Below are 18,605 nucleotides of genomic sequence, written 5' to 3'. Positions count from 1 at the left end.
TGCGCTGCCTCAGCCAAGCCTTGTCCATCTCTCCAGAGTCCAGAGGACTCTTGCCCACATCCCTTAGACCTCCAGACTGCCTTTTCCTGAATGGAACACACATTTTGCATCTCAATTAATACCTGCATGTCAATCATTTGAAACACCATCATCGTTTGATTACATGCCATTTTTACTCTTAGACCTGCTGCCCATTTGGCAGCTTTGTCTGCCCTGTTATTGCACAGTGACACCGGATCATCTTCACATGTATGGGCTTTACACTTAACGATGGCTACTGCTTTAGGCATTTGGATAGCTGTCAATAGTTATTTTATATGTTTTGAGTGTGCGACTGGTGTGCCTGCTGTCAAAATCAAATAATCGGACATGATCGCTTGCAATTATTATCTGACATTCTGTATCAGCACAATTGCCATACACATAAATATGGTGTTATAGCTATAGGGTTTTGATCAGTACCTGGAAAAACAGGTTGTGGGTGTTTGTAGAAACTTTGTATACCAAAACAATTTGCCTGTAACAAAAATAATTGAAATGTACACAGAAACTAGTATGTTCAAAAGAAGTTATCTAAATTTAAATTAGGAGTCATTGTCAAGAACCTGCAAGTCATTTGCAATTGTAAGCCGCTTTGTTTAGTACTATTCTGCCCAAAGGAACTGGAATTTAGACTGTAAATAGGTTAATCAGAATGTGGCACCTTTAAGCAGATGTGTCGCTCTCTTCCCCCCTGCTTGGAAGTGAATGTTGCTTTTTGTAAACACATTGTACAGTAATTTTAAAAATGTCAGAAATATATTCATATATTTCTTCATCAAAAATACACTAAATTACATACTTACACGTAAACAATTGTATGAGTAACCACATGCATACACATGGACGTTCACTGATGTCATCACATACATAGATCCAAACACATACTTACATATAATCATAAATATACACACATTGATAGTTGTATATATACTTATTTAAGTGCCCATGCACCCACATGAGCTTACTGAGGTATATACACCTTCACAAACATTTCCTTAGTTTAAATACAGACACACATTAGTGACCACAATCATATACACATATTTACACTTATAAAAGGGTCCTTGCACAATACGGTTTATGTTAGAAATATAAGTTATAATATGAAATGCATATATTTGATATCCAATGCATAGAGCAATATAAACATATCATGTTTAGTATCCAACTGATGCTCTGTTTCTTTGCAGGTTTCCGGTTCTGACAATGAGGAAGCCGCAATATGTGTTCCCGAAATATGGATCATCAAGAGATTATGGTTTTATTTGGAAATGTTGTGTGCAAGAAAATAGCTAGTTTAGATTAATTATGCAGAGGGAAGACTATACAAAGAATCAGCTCCAAGACCAAGCCATGCCCCTAATGACATCATATGAACTGTCCAATGAGAAAATCAACTGAAACAAGAACCAATCAAACAGTGTTTGTCTGTCCCCATTGAGTTGGTACATCTTGTATGAGTATATAAGTATGCGCAATGGACTAGGCCAGTAGTCATTACTTGTTTGATGACCGCAGAAGTCAGGATTGATTGGCTGGGACCTGGTACCAGTGCACAAAGCATATGTATTTGGCTGTAACCTTGTATGATAAATTGTACTTGCGCACATTGTCCAGATCAAAGCATGTATCATTTATTTTTGTTGAATAATATAACTTTTTGTGCTTTGGACAATTTGACTGGTTTACAATTATTATCATGTGCAACACTAAACAGTGACTTTAGAGCTTTATGGATAGGTAGGATTCCATACTGCTGCTGTCATAAAATTTCTCAGATGCCATAGAGCACCAAAATCGTGTACTACCCCGAAGGCATATCTAGAGTCAGTGTAGATATTAGCAGATTTGCCTTTTGCTAATTCACATGCTCTCCTTAGTGCCACCAGTTCCGCCCTTGGGCCAAGTGGGGTGGACCAAGGGATCTGCTTCTATGATTTCTTCATCATTTACAACAGCATAACCTGTATATAACTCTCCAGTGTCTGTTTTTCTATGACAACTCCCATCCTTGTAAAATGTCACATCTACATTTTGTAAAGGTGTATCCTATATGTCAGGTCTTGCAGTAAAGGTCTGATTTAAATATTCCATACAATCATGTGCATCAGTATACCTGCAAAACTCACCTTCCACCAGCGACTCACCTCTCTCCACCCTTTGTGCATCCTGAGGCACATATGGTAAATATTTTGCTGGATTTAATGTACTGCACCATTTAATGGTGATGTTTGCAGGTGCTATTAGAGCTAGTTCCCATTTTGTGAATCTAGCTGAGGAGACATGTCTGGTTTGGGCAGAATTCTGCAAAGCAGATACAGCATGGGGTGTATAAACAATCATATCATGGCCTAATACTACATCCTCACTCTTACTGACCAAAAGAGCAGTTGCTGCTACACATTTCTTAAACACGTTGGGAGTGATCTTGCCACAGTGTCCAATAGTGCACTGTAGTATGCTTCAGGTCTATTGGCATTACCATGTTTTTGTGTGAGGACACCTGCTTCCCAACCCTCAGCTTCCGTACAATACAAATCAGAACATTTTTCATAATCAGGTATTCCCAATGCAGGTGCTCTTGTCAGACTATCCTTAAGGTTAAGGAAAGTCTGCTCTGTTTCCTCTGTGTGTACAACATGATCGGGCTTTGAGGAAGAGACTAAGTCGTGTAATGGTAAAGCCAATAGAAAATCCAGGGATCCACATTCTGCAGTATCCACACATTCCCAAGAAGGTATGGAGTTGTTGTTGGTTCTGTGGCAGCGTCATGGTCTGTATGGCCTGGATTCTGTCAGAAGTCAGATGTCATAATCCCTGTTTTAGACAGTGTCCTAAGTATTTAACACTGGACTGGCATGGCTGTAGTTTGTCCTTAGCAACCTTATGTCCTGTTTGCGAGTGATGAAGCAACACAAGTTTAGTATCATTTAAACATGACCTAAATGAATTAGAACACAGCAATACATTGTCCACATATTGTATTAGAACAGATCCATCAGCAGGTTGAAAAGATTGTAAACAGTCGTGTAAGGCCTGGGAGAAGATGCTGGGGCTGTCTATGAAACCCTGGGGCAATCGTGTCCATGTGTATTGTACCCCCCTGTATGTAAATGCAAATAGGTACTGACAGTCAGGATAAAGAGGGACAGAGAAGAAGGCAGAACAGAGGTCAATGACAGTAACATGGGTTGCATTTGGTGGGATCTGCATTAGAATGACAGCTGGATTTGGCACTATGGGGAATTGGCTCTCTACTACCTTATTTGCCCCTCTAAGGTCCTGTACCAGCCTATAACCCCTCCCACCACTTTTCTTTACAGGAAAGATGGGACTGTTGGCTACACTCGCTGTATGGACTAAAATTCCCTGCTGTAATAACCACTCAATTATGGGAAACACCCCTAATTCTACCTCCTGTTTTAATGGGTACTGGGGAATGTAGGAGCTTGCCTACCACTTTTTAGATTTATCATTATGGGACTTACATTTGCCATTAATCCAGTGTCCTGTCCATCCTTGGTCCAAAGAGAATCTGGGATTTGGGATAACATTTGCTCTACCTGAGATGGATTTTTATCTGAAGCAGGAGAGTGAAACATTAACCTTTTGGGGAGTGTTCAATATATCCTTCACCTCATGCGCAACTCTCTCTGGGATATCTTGAAATATACTATGAGGGGTACAATAAATGACACATCCCATTTTACATAACAAATCCCTTCCCAGTAGGTTAGTATATGCCGCTGTTGCCAGGAGGAAGGAATGCCTGGTATGCAATGGACTGATCGTAACCTCTGCAGATTTGGTTAAAGGATAATGTTGCACTTTACCCATTACACCCATTGCTGGTACTGTTTTGCTGGTCACCTATAAATTAGATGTAGATTTTATCGCTGATCTGGTTGCCCCTGTGTTTACAAGAAAAGAAAGTTTAGTACCAGCTACATCAACTAACATCACAGTTTCTTCTCTAACATCCCCAATTAATCTGACTGACTGTAGACTACAGGAGTGACCTGACCCCTAGAGCTGACTATCTTCTTCCAGCAAAGCATTCACTGCTGCGACATGAGCAGGTGATGGCTGGAATTGTCCTAACTGTTGTGGGTACCCCTTCTGTAGGTCTGTCGATGTTCACTGGTTTGGTGTTTTCTATTTCTTAGCCTTACAGAACTTACTTATGTGGCCCTCCTTGTTACATCTATAACACCTTCATAGTTGATGTGTTGTGAAAGGTTGTTGTTGTGTGGGTTAGGGAATGAGGAAAGATTGTGGTTGTGTATAGGAATAAGGGTTTGGAGGTTGTATGGTTTGAGTGTATTGTGGCTGATAAGAGTGCTGTGGTGTTATTTGCATTCCTTCCAGAGCTTGGATACTAACAATCAGTAGTTTCTTGCTCTGCATTTCTCTCTTCCTAAAGATGTTTTTATCATGTTCAATTGTAGATTCCCTGAGTGTGTCTACTGTTACTCCCCTCCACCCAGGAAGTGAGGTCTGAACACCCTGGCTTTTAGAGTGTCCTTAAGAACATCCATAAGCACTGTGATTGTCATTTCCATGTGATGAGTGTTGTCTTTTATATCCTCTATGCCTGTGCATTGGGTAATAGTCTGTAGTGCTCTGGTAAAATAATCTGCTGCAGACTCACTCTCTTTCTGCTTAATCGTGAAGATTTTACTCCAGTTAACAATTAATGGGAAAATTATAGCCAATTGGGTGACAATGTGGGCTTTATATTAAAAAAAAAATGTGTCTGGTTCAAAGACATATTCTACCAGCAAGTGAAAGGGACAGCGATGGGAACCAGATTTGCCCTGGCATATGCCAATATGTTCATGAGCCTGTGGGAAGAGAGACACATTTGGAGTAATAACTATCTAAAATATATTAAAAAATGGATGCGATTATATAGATGATGTTTTATTCATTGGCACAGCAGTGAGTTGGAGTTACATCAGTTTTGTTAAATCCTTAATAATAACACATACAACATAGTGTTAACATATGAAATCAGTCAAAAGGAAGTTCACTTTTTAGATTTGTGTATATATATCAATAGAGATCAGATAGAAACAAAAAACTATATTAAACCAACAGATAATAACAACTATATACCGGTTTTCAGCAATCACCACCCAGTGTGGCTTAAAAGTGTCCCTAATAGTCAGATTCAAAGAATAAGGTAGAATTGTTCTGACCTGGAGGTTTTTGAAAAACAGGCCAAGGACATGAGAAACAATTTCTTAAATAAAGGATATGAGAAGAATGGTATAGATAATAACATTAAAGAAATGAAGGATATAGATATAACTAATTTGCTGATGTATAAAGACAAAAAGAAAGTAGATATGAAACAAAGAATTCCCTTCACAACTAAATTTAGCGGCCAATCTAAGGAACTTGAAAAGATTTTAAATAAATATTGGCATATCCTTACTAAGGATCCCATCCTTAAGGATATAATTCCTGACAAACCGAGTTTCATCTACAGACGTGCGGATAATTTGAAAAACCGTTTGGTGAAAAGTGCCATTCCGGAAAAGGGATAAACCGTGTGAAGACCACAGGCTTTCAGAGATGTGGAGATTGTCCTATGTGCAAAGTACATAAAAACACTCCAAGGAAGGTAAAAGAGTTCATCTCTTATTCAAATGGGCTAAAATTTAAAATCAAAGACTTTATGACCTGCAACAGCAAAAACTGCATATACCTGATCGAATGTAATTGTAACCTACAATACATAGGTAAAACATCGCGTACCCTCAGAGAAAGGTGGGCTGAGCATGCTAGAAATATAAAAAATGGATATGATAAACATCATCTGTTTAAACATTTTAAAGAAGTACATGCATGTTCTGTTGATTCTATAAAGCAGGTGATTGGTATTAAAAAAGTAGTAGGAAGTTGGCGTAAAAAGAATACCAGTATAGTTTTAGCCCAAAGTGAAATGAAATTTATACATGATGTGAAAACATTGGTACCACACTGATTGAATGCAGAGTTTGAGATAAAATGTTTTTTGTAAAGTAATCTAGAAAGCAATCCATATATCTCTTAGAAAGAAGGTGTTGATATATATATATTTTTTATTTTTTATTTTATATGTTAGGTAACTGTTTATTATTCTATGGGTTTTTAGAATTTCCATATTACAGTTGGACTGCATATTTGGACTTATTGTAGAACGGAGTTTTATTTCCGTTACTATGACACATATTATTTTCCTTTCGGTTTCCTTTTGAGATTTAAACAGGAAGTTCTCACAGCATATTATTGTACAGCCCATTTGGCTAATATAGGAACCTTGGAAGTGACAAGCGTTTAGCACCGCCTCCGTATGTAGGGCGGGCCCTCTCCTCACTCCGGGCTGTATTCAATGACGCAGACGAGGAGTCGCATCTGGATTACAGATGAATGAGATCTGTTTCCAGGTTTTGACACGCATATCGAGAGTTCTAATAAGATGCTAGAGGCCAAAACCTTCTCACTCTAGTGTCGAACCAGGGGAATAGATGGGATTGGCTATTGTATATATATGCCGAAACCGGAAGTGATATATTCCGAGGCAATAAAGTGTTATTATGCATTGTTGTTACTTCAAATAATATATTTTTTATATGCCTAAAAGCATTAAGTATTTATACTATTTGTGGATAATGGTTTGGATTATTTTCTATTATCATAAAAAGAGATTGACCACTAACCATGCCCAGAAAATGAGGCGGGACATTAGATGGGATAAATACTAGTTCGGGAGGATCATGTACCATTACCTTGACAAAGACCTAGTCGAAACGCGTTGGTTTGGTGCTATATAGCCATTTATCCTTGGATCAGCAAGTTCATACTTCACCATTGGGGTAAGAATACCTGGGTTTTGTTTTCTTTTTTTTGCCTACCATTCTGTTTTGTTTTGGTAAGCGTTCATGTGCCCAGTGGTGTGATCTACAATATGTGTATGCGGTCCATGTGTATGGATATGGCTTTTTAAGAAGAATGTTGGATTTTACGAATAAATAGATTTTTTAACATTTCTATGGATGGAAAAGCGTTTGTTTTTTAAAGATACCGTTATATGAGGATCCACAGCGATACATGTGTAAGCATTTGTGTAAGCACATTTGGTTCATTTGATTGACACGTGGTGTGTTAAGAATAAGGATATCTATCAATTTACACATTAAGGAATAAGGATTTTAAAGAAACCATTATATATATGGTGTATTCTGATGAATGTAAGCTTTATGTAAGCATCTCATTATATACCCTCACTTACGGGTGATCCGCTATCAATAGTTTGACACAGACCCCATCGTTTAGTGGATTGGATCATCTTTTGGGATTCTATAGACCATTCATTCATATATATACTACACTATCAGTCCCCTTTTTTTGTCTCCTTTGTTTTTTCCCTTTCATATGTACTAAGAGAGTTTTTGATTATCATCTAACCAAGAAGAGACGCAGAACTAAGAAAAGAAACATAGACATTTGAGAAGAATAAGTATATCTATCTACTCTCCATTTGGTGCGCCCTGTTCTATCGTTGATTCTTTATTCTGATTTTTGTAGGTATTGATAACACCTATTTTGAACTGGTAGCTGCTCCTTTACTGCGCAAAGGGGTATTCAATATTTGTTTTTTAATGTGGGTTATATTGTCCTGATTACCTGCATCAGTTATGGGACTATCTCCATCCAATACACAAGCCGTGATAAACTTTTTCACGTTGGTATTGTGTGGAAGACATGCCTGTAATACTACTCACCAATCTTTATTAGTTGGCTCATGAGCATTACCTAAATCCTTTACAAATCTCTGGCACTTTGCTAGTTCTTTCCTAGGGTAAGGGAAATCTGTTATTATGGAACGTAGTTCTGCTCTTGTCCATGGACAATGCATCGCTACATCCTATGTGGCCACCACACCATGTGCATCCAGATTCCCATTGGGAAAAATTATTGTCCGGATGGGATGGATGCCTGACATAATGCTACCTTTGGCCCGATTACCTAGTTGAGGGTTCAGCCTACTGCTGCTACATATGGTATTAGTAATCTCCGCAACTGTTAAAGCAGGTGTTAGTACTTCCTGCACTGGTGGGGCTACCTCCTTTTCTGGTACTAGTGGGGCAGCTACCTGTGCTTGCTGTGGTGGTACATTTAACATTTTTGCAACATGGAAAAGAGTGGACATCTCAACAGGTTCATCATCTTCATCATAAACATGTTCCTTATAGTTACTTAGAAGAGGGTACAAGTTACTTGTTAAATTTTTATGAGTTTTTAGATCAAACGTACCTTCACCCCCATCCGCATAGGGTGTTGGTGGTCCGCGTGCACTACTGACATTACCTTATGCAATGCTACCTTGTTGTGCATGCTCGCTACTGTGTGGCACGCACAAATGCTATTTGCATGTGCGCTCCCTTGCGTCGTGCGCAAGATGCTAGTTTGCATCACGTGCACACCGCTAAGCCACATATCCCCTCATGCTGCCACAACTTCACGCAATCGTTAAACTTTACCCTTTTCTTCACTAAAGATATACTGTCTCTGAGATTGTTCAGAACCTCCGAATCAAAGCTACCAATCTTAGGAAAAGGTGTTTTACATTTCTTGGTCCTTTCGACCCATATGTCGCAGTATGCAGTAGCGTACGCACCATACTTTTTAAACATAACATACCTGGCCAACCCTAATGGCTTTACCATCTGCAGCACATCATCGACCATTACTAGAGATTGCCTCGCACCCATCTGTGAAAACGCTTGACAATTTCTAGAGAATTTTGATTGGTGAACGATTTTCAGTGAGCTACATTCACTCACTCCCTCCTGTTATACACAGCAGACCCACCTGGCATTACAGTTGGCTTGTATAATGAGAAGCATAATAACCACCTATTGCAAATTATTCTACTTGCGACAATATTAACTCAAGCTTATGTCGCTCGCTTCCTACTTTGAGTTTACTCCCATTGGTAGCATCTAGAAGTTCCAATAACTCCTAAGCCACGACAACCCACTTCACAATCATGGTATATATAACCATGCGGTTTGATCACATTGCCCAAAGAACCTAACTGAACAAGGGACTCTGCGATTAATGGGTGCCAGACCAAGAAACCCCTTAGTATCTCGATAACCTAAACCACAATTAACTTGCTTTGTACAGTGGCCCAGTTGTACGGCCCCGTCAGGCACCTACCAAAATTTCACTGAGGTTTAACAGACAGTAACCTCCACTATTTAGGCTTAAAAGACAGTCATACACCTTTTCTGCGCAGAAAATAAAAACCTTTTTCCCTTAATATGGCAGAGGTTTTAACAAGCAATCACGCTATACATACAATAATCAGTTTAACATGTGGCAGCAAAACAGGAAGTATGCATACACTATTGTGCGACTTCCCCTTTTAACATGAACCTTTATAAATGAAGGAAAACAAACTTTTTCCTTCCTCGTCCCTGGATTTTAATCAGCGCTCCATGAACTCACACAATAACGGATAGCGGTCTCTCAGCATTGAGTGGTAGCAGGTTTTCGAAGGCGTAATGTGTTCTTTCCTGCGTATGGTGCCTCCACCCTTTGATGAGGGACCGATAACCGTGTGGTACCATGTAAATTAGCAGTGTGACCACACTCTATGAGCCCCCAACTATGAATACCCAAAATGTCACTCTTTAGTGTTGTAAGTCATACAAGAAATAATTGCTTTCCAGATTTTGATTGTGGTTCCAAAGCACATAAAGATATTATTCACCAAAAAGCATATAGTTACACGCTGTGATCTAAATACAAATAGCACAAACAAATTATACAATAACAAGGTACAGTCGATACATATGCAAGCGCTCTGCATCCAGATTTCCCGGCATCAACTATGAATCCTCCGTCAACAGGAAAGAAAGATGACTAACTATTAGATCCAGAGGGCATGCTTATGTACCCTTACAGAGATAGGCAATACAATAGAATGAGTTTGCATGATACCATTGGTTCTTCCTCTTGCTTCATATATAACGATGAAGTCCATAGGCCAGTTTGTACAGTATGGGTTCAGCCCTCCAACGGCTCTTTGTGTGTGTTTTCCCACCGAGGAACAAGTCTAAACTGGCTATTAAATATTACATTACAAAGTACATTTCAATGCCTATCTCTCTATGATCCATAATTCACAGACGCATGTTGCGATTTCCTTGCCGATAGAACCTGAAGTATGCAAATAAACAGTGGTTTAGAACTGCACCAAACACGGTCTGCTTATCATGTACTTAACCTTAGATCTTAAATACAGTCAATTCATAACATAATTAATACTGAATATAACCTTGGATATTAACCTTAATGCTAGATGCGTTGTGCGTCTACGGGTTTGTGTAGTACACCGTGGTACGTGTTTTGCAGGGTTGTTCCTATTATGGGTATTAATAAATATACGTATAGTTTTGGTAAGGAATTTTAATAGTGTTCTATTGCATAAGAGATGCACGATTCTAAATAATAACATTGCCATATGTACTGATATTGTGTGAGATTCGCTAAAATGGCATTGGGTGGCCATTCACAAAATGGTGTCGTGTTGCCATTTGCAAAGTAGCTTCATGCAGATTTTAATTTTAACAGATTCTGGGCCTGATTCAGACCCAGTCACAAGCACTGAGTGCTAGCAACCAGGTCAATGGTGACCCACAGCGCATGCGCACGACGGAGCCGGCTCTGTCGTGTGCATGCGTGAGACCCGGCTAGTGATGGGCAATCTGTCGCTTTGGGTCTCGCAACAAAGGGGGCGTGCTGTCGATGTTGAGTGACAGGATGCCCCCTTTGGTGGGCGGGCCGTGGAGGTTGCTGCCCAAATGGAGGCATTCCCATGAGAATGCCTACCATTTGGGGGTGGCCCCACTGACATCACAAGTGATGTCAGTGGGAGAGCTTTCGGCTCTGTTTGAGCCGAAAGCTCTCTGGGACTTGCAGCCATGAGACCATACCACAAAGGTCTTGTCGCAAGCCCGATGGTCGCGATGGTCTTGACCATCACGACCATCATCCTGGCCACTCGCATTAGCTGTGGGTGGCAACCCACAGCAATGCGAGCAACCAGGAGGCCACTCCATAAAAAAAAGATGCCCTGATTCAGAGCAAGCGCTCTTTCAGAGCGTCCGGCTCTGAATCAGGGCCTCTGTCTCAGCCAATCATACGGCTTTGACAGACAGATAATTACTCACCCCAGACAAAAACAAAGGTGTTAAATTTTAGGAAGGCTCATTTTGCATGGATGGGATGATGTGTAAGCAAACCTTTGGCATAGTGGATGAACTTGAAAGGAGTACAGGAGATGTGGGAACATTTTAAAAGTGCAATATTAAAGGCAACAGACCTTTGTATCAAAAGGGTTAGGAAAACCACAAGGTAATGGAAGCCAGTGTAGCTTGGGAAAGAGGTAGCAAGTACAAAGCAAAAAAGATGGCCTTTAGGAAATACAAGCAGTAGCAAAATAACGAACACAAATAGGTGTATCTTGTAAAACAGAAAGAGGCTAAGAAAGTAATCAGATGTGCAAAGGCTAAAGCTGAGGAGAAAATGGCACAGTCAGTGGGTAAAGGGGGCAAAACTTTTTTAAATTATATAAGCAAAAGAGGAAAACAAACGGTGGAATAAAAAGACTATAAACAGAAAGAGGGAGTCTTGTTGAGGGAGACAATGTAATAGCTGATCATCTTAATAATTATTTTTTTTCAGTATTCACTACTGAGAGAGAGGGCAAGGGGCCATAGTTAAGTTGCAGTTGTAATCAGATAAATGAGGTAGGAACAAGCACATTACTGAGGAGATCTTATCAGAACTTTCAAAACTGAAAGTGGATAAATCAATGTGGCCAGATGAGGTACATCCAATGATATTAAAGAGCTTAAAGATGTGCTTTTAACACCATTAACAAAATTATTCAACCTGTCACTAGCTACTGGAGTAATTCCAGAGGACTGGAAAAGAGCAAACGTTGTCCCACTGCACAAAAGTGTAAGCAAGGAAGAAGCAAGCAATTACCAACCAGCGAGCCTTACATCAGTACTAGGAAAATTTATGGAGACACTCTTAAAAGAAAGAGTCATAGATTATCTAAAATCCAGCAATTTGCAGGATCCCAAACAGCATGGATTTACTGGGGGAGATCATGTCAAACAAATCTTATTGACTTTTTTGACTGGGTGACTAAGGAAATAGATAAAGGGGGGGACATAGGTATAGCTTATCTAGACTTTAGTAAGGCTTTTGACACTGTTCCACATCACAGACTGTTAAATAAACTGGAAAGCATGGGATTGGATACAAAGATAGTTGAAAGGATAAGATCATGGCTGCAGGATAGGAAACAGAGTGTTACAGTAAATGGAGTGCAGTCTCAAGAGGGAAATTATACCAGTGGAGTACCTCATGGATCTGTACTTAGACCAGTGCTTTTTAATATATTTATTCGTGACATTGCAAATGGTATTGAAGGGAAACTATACCTTTTGGCAGATGACACAAAGGTATGCAACAGGGTAGACACACCAGGAGGGGTAAAACAAATGATTGATGATCTAGGTAGACTAGAGAAATGGTCAAGAATGTGGCAACTACAGTTTAATGCCAAAAAATGCAAGATCATGCACTTGGGTCTCAAAAATTAAAAGGCTAAATTTAGTATTAATGGCACTATACTGGAAACTAATGAAGAGGAAAGGGAGCTAGGAGTCACTATTTCAGGAGAATTAAAGGCATGCAAACATTGCAACAAAGCAACGAGGAAGGCAAGTCAGATGCTTGTTTGCATACTGAGAGTAATTAGTAGCAGAAAGAAAGAAGTGATAATACCACTGGATAGGTTATTGGTACATCCTCATCTGGAATAATGTGTTCAGTTCTGGAGGCCATATCTCCAGAAGGATATTAATACATTAGAGACTGTACAAAGAAGGGCAACTAAAATGGTGCAAGGTCTACACTACAAAACATACCAGGAAAGACTAAAAGATCTTAATATGTATAGTTTGGAGCAGAGAAGGGAAAGGGGGACATGATAGAAACATTCAAATATATAAAGGTTTTTAACAAGGTAAATGGAAGGAGACATTCTTCAAAGAAAGAGAAGTATTAGAACAAGAGGACATGTTATAAAAGCTGGATGGTGGTAGGTTTAGGGAAAATTTGAGGACAAATTACTTAACAGGGTAGTGGACAAGTGGAATAGCCTCCCATCAGAGGTGGGAGAGGCTAAGACAGTAGAGTAATTTAAACATGCATGGGATAGACATAAGGATATCCTTCAGAAGAAGTGAGGATCAATAAGGGTTGAGGTAAACAATATGTTTAAAAATGGGGCAGACTAGATGGGCCAAGTGGTTCTTATTTGCCATCAAATTCTATGTTTCTATGTTATCTATGTTGGGCTTTTTTCAGAAGCTGAGCCAAACAGGGAAGAAATACATTCTGACCGTTGTTGACTATGCAACTAGAAAACCTGAGGCAGTGGCACGGGCATCCATTGATACTGAACATATCCCCCTGGCTCTCATGGATATCTTTAGCCATGTAAGATTTCCCCAAGAAGTAGTTACCGATCAGAGAACACAATTTCAAGGGGACTTGCTGCAAACTGTATGGGACAAAATTGCGGTCCTTCCTTTCCACATGACGGCCTACCATCCCCAGACGAATGTACTCTGCGAGAGGTTTAATGGAACCCTAAAGCAGTTGCTGAGGGCATATGCTGAATCGGAGGAGGGGGATTAGGAGAAGTCATTGCAGCATCTGTTATTTGCTTAGAACTGGCTTCTCTCCTTTCAAGTTATTATATGCGTGAAGGGTATGAAGGCCTCTAGACCTAGTCCAGGAAAGCTGGGAAGGGACATTCCAGGAATCTGAGGTTTCCATCCTGGCATACGTGGTTCAAATTAGGGAGAGATTAGCAGCGTTTGGTGCAGCTTGAGCATGCTCATATTTTGGGGGCACAGGAACGGCAGCACCAGTACAAAAACAACCAGCAGATGCAAGAAAGGGAGCTAGATGTTGGGCAGAAAGTGATCGTGCTAGTACCTGCCCGAAAGCACGTTACAGGCAACCTGGGCAGGGCCCTATACCATAGTGGGTCATGAGGACCAGGTAGATTACATTATTGCCCTGGATCCAATGGGGAAGAGGATGGCTACTTACCACATAAATAGGTTAAAGGAGTATGTCACAAGGGAAATAGGTGCTGCCCACCTATGGATGACCCAGAGACTGACCCTATCCTTGACATTTTAGAAGCAACCAAAAAGGATCTGGGAGTAGAGTCAGTGCCCATAGGCTCCCAGTTAACAGAAACCCAGGCCAGACAGATGAGGGAGGTGCTGGAAGTAGAGAGACCTCAATTCTCCAGCAGACCAGGGTTCATCCATGTAGTGTCCCATCATGTTGACACTGGGGAGGCTCGGCCCATTAGGCAACCTGCTTATCAGGTGAGTCCCGAGGTGCTTGATTGACATGATTAAAAAAGAGGTTGATGAAATGCTGGTGCTTGGGGTCATTGCACCATCCAATTGTCCCTGGGCTGCCAGTGTAGTCTTAGTGCCTAAGAAGGATGGGAGCACCTGCTTCTGCATGGACTATAGGAAGCTGAATGAGGTGACTGTGATGGATGCATACTCCATGCCCCAAGTAGATGAGTTGCTAGACAGGCTGTGGGTGGTTCACTATGTATCCACTGTGGACCTTAGTAAGGGGTACTGTCAGATAACCCTTACCAGGGAGGCACAAGAGAGGTCTGCATTTAGCACTCCATTTGGGCTTTTTGACTTTGCAGCCATTCCCTTTGGAATGATGAATGCTCCTGCCACCTTTCAGTGTACAGTAGATCACATGCTGACAGGGTGTCAGGAGTTCACCCAGGCATAGCTGGATGACATACTGATTTTTAGTGAGACTTAGGAGGAATATCTGCATTCTATTGCCCAGGAGCTAGCACGAAATAGCCAGGCAGGGTTGATTATCAGACCTGACAAATGTCAGATGGGGATGGCAGAGGTGTTGTATTTCAGACACAGTTTTGGTGGAGACCAAATTCATCCAGAGCCAGCAAAAATTGAGGCCATCTTGAAGTGGCCTCACCCGACTAAACAAAAACAGGTACATATTTACTTGGGATGGCAGGGTACTATCGGATGTTTGTGCCCCAGTATAGCACTATGGACAGGCCATTAACTGACCTGACAACAAAAAAGTACACACGAGAAATTGACTGCACCCCTGAGTGTGAATGGGCTTCTTACCAGCTTAAGGTAAATTTGTCCCAGTCCCCAGTATTAGCAGCCTCCGACTTTCGCAAGCTGCTCACTGTGCAAAAAGATGCCTTAGGTTATGGAATAGGAGCTGTGTTGAGCCAAGGAGAGGAAGATGGATGTGACCACACAGTGGCCTTTCTCACGTGGAAGCTTGTCATCTGTGAGGTTGCCTACACCACTAATGAAATGGAGTGTCTGGTCATAGTCTGGGCCCTTAAGAAGGTTGCAGCCATATGTGTATGGGCACAAGTTCTCAGTGGTCAAAGATCATAACCCCCTGAGTTGGCTACAATGTATCACAGGAGACAATGGATGTTTGCTAAGATGGAGTTTAGTCCTACAACTGTACAACTTTTATATTTCCAACAAAAAGGGTAGAGATCATGGAAACATGGATGGCTTGTCCCATCAGCAGGAACCAGGACCAGTTCTATGCAACACAGGAAGACCCATCACCACCTCGCCCAGTCAGTAATGTTTTCTGATCACCCCGGGGTACAAGGCCTAAAAAGTGATGGAGGAAATTAGATGTGTGTTAAAAAAGTATTTGCAACATCTCAGTTGCTGCAGCAATTAATTAACTTTTTAGCCCTGTTGTTCCCCTATCCGTCTGCTAGTGTATGTGTGTTAATTCACAGGACTTATACTTTTGCATTAGCAGGTATATTACATTCTGTAATAATATGAGGAAATGTAATGTGCAATACTTTTTAGCCTTTTTTTAGCCCTTGTCCATATGCATGTTTTATTCATAACTTGTAGAGCAAGGTAACACCTCAAAGAACAAAAGACCTAGTGGGTTAATTTCCACATCTGCAGGGGACACTCAAGACTTAAATCTCCTTCGAATTTGTCTGACTTTGTTCCTCACTGGATTCTGGCAGACTGTATCAAACCAACCTAGCAGGTGTTTGTCAGGCAAGTAATATCTGGTGGAGGTAGGAGGAAGTTACATGATTATGGACCTGCAGCAATCAGTAAAATGGTGCAATTTCCCTGGGTGGTCACAAGGACCATGGGAAATTGGAAGGTTTTCATGAGAAGTCAATAAAGGCAGCTCCTCATGTTAGTCACTGACCTTGGCTAAAGGGACTTTCTGACAAGGTGCTTAGTGGAATGCATTGCCAGTCCTGTGTGGATGTATACATTTGGAAACTCCTGGTTGGAGATCTTCATACTCCGTGGACTTGTACTCTATCACTGCTGTGTGAACTTTGGTACAGTAGTTTCGACTGTGTGGTATCCTGAAAATGCTTGGGTGGCCGTATACACTATAACTGCTATGTGAACTGTGGTAGTTTCAACTGTGTGAAACTGTGTGTTGCTAGCTATTTCATGGAATTGTTCTGGGGCTTTATGCTGCTACCTGCCTATTGCCTGTTCGCTGTACTTACCCCTTGCCATTGCATATTATCTTTTTCTGTGTGCCGTGAAAAATAAACCATCACTTTGGTTTCATCTGCTTGGTGTCTGGGTGATTGAGAGAACCCTGTATCCTCACATATTGCTATAAACTGGTTATTGACTTTATCACTTATGGACACTCAGTGATTCATGTGAACGTTTGTGGATACAAGTGCTGCCAGTAAACTTCTTCATGGACTATATGAATTAATCATGCATGGGCTATAGTGAATTACATTGTGGCCATATGGGACAGTTATCCTGTGTGGAATTAAGAGCCATATAATTAAAACATTGGTCACAAGCTGTATTAATTTCATTTTTGTTATTTATTTTATGCAAAATATGTTTTATTATCATTATATATTTTTTATGTTTTGGTAATATATGTGTTTTTTGTCAACTTTTCATGATCCCCACTTCCGGGAGTTTATATATGTGAAAGGTGATTTTTATATTGTTGTGATTTTTATGGTAATAAAAGTATAATTAGTACCCTTGTGTCCTCTTTGTATAAATGTACATATGTACTTGCTGTTTGGGCATTTACATTGTACAGATACATACCTTTTTGGTTTTCTCATTGTTTATGAGAGAGCTGACAAGATCTCTCTGGGGGCTAGCAGCTATTGTGAGCAGCATAGGAGGTGTTAACCCTTTACTTTTGCTGGCGCTTTGAGTGTTTGTTTTTATATATTGAACTATTTAAAGTTTACCAATAAAAATTAACTTAATCAGTTTTTTTCCCAATATAAACTTCAACATAAAAAAATCAAATCTTGAACAATATGTTACATTTTGTGAGGAACGACCATTATTTTGACATCACATTTTTTCAAGTTGACCAGACAGACACTAATGTTTTGCAGCTCCCTGGCCAGATCTCCTGCTGCTCTCTCCTACTGATAATCAACAGCTACAGTACAAATAAGTCATTAAATAAACATTGTTAGATCCACAAGTTTATATGAATCCTTATTATTTTTGAGTCTGATACTTTCAAGACATGTCACATATCACACTATAAATGCTGCGACAAATTTAACACATCTATGTAGCTACTTCTGATAGAGAAAATCTGCACACTATTCTGATAATCACCAATGTTAGGACATATAACCTAAGGTACTTTTATTATTGTATAATTTTACACAATGTAAAGAGTAGAGATGAGCGGTTTGGATTCCATGTAATCCGAACCTGCCCAAACATCGGGACTCTGAGTCAATCCAAGTGACAGCTCGGGTCTTCCCACCTGACATGGATTCCATGTAGAGGCAATACATCATCCTCACATCATATTCTCTCAGGTTTTGTATTCTATATATGGCGCCATTGATACGAGTCTGTGCCATTTACTTGTCAGCCATGCTTATGTGTGCTGCGCTTTGCTGTGCTGTATAGGCTGTGCTGTGCTGCCCTTAGTCAATGTGTATAGGGGGTGCACACTGCTGTATGCTACATTGTACTCTGGGCCTGATTCAGACCTGGGCGCTATTTGCGGACGCTCGTTCTTAAAAAGGGGCCGGATATTTAAATTGAGCGCTCGCTCTTTGCGGTGTGTTGACGCCTCTATTTCAGAGTGAGCATCCAAAAATTGCACTTGCTATTTTGTAAAGACGCCCCTTTGCCGTTCGCATCACACATCATCTCCGTTATTTATTAGATTAATTGGGAACATCGAAAGGCATCTGAACTGCTCGCAGTGCTTGTGGTAGGATTTACTTCCCGCTATCACTGTGAGCAGTTCAGGCTAAAAGACAACCAAGTGATGTGGTCGATGACGCTCCTTTACTAATTATGCACACCCATTAAACACCGTTTTGACCATTAGGCACGCCTGCGTTTGGA

The sequence above is a fragment of the Taudactylus pleione genome, unplaced genomic scaffold (assembly GCF_031769625.1).
Source record: "Taudactylus pleione unplaced genomic scaffold, aTauple2 ptg000319l, whole genome shotgun sequence".
In the NCBI taxonomy this organism is placed as follows: Eukaryota; Metazoa; Chordata; class Amphibia; order Anura; family Myobatrachidae; genus Taudactylus; species Taudactylus pleione.
The sequence above is the reverse complement of the archived record's forward strand: the minus strand, read 5'-3'. Positions refer to the sequence as shown.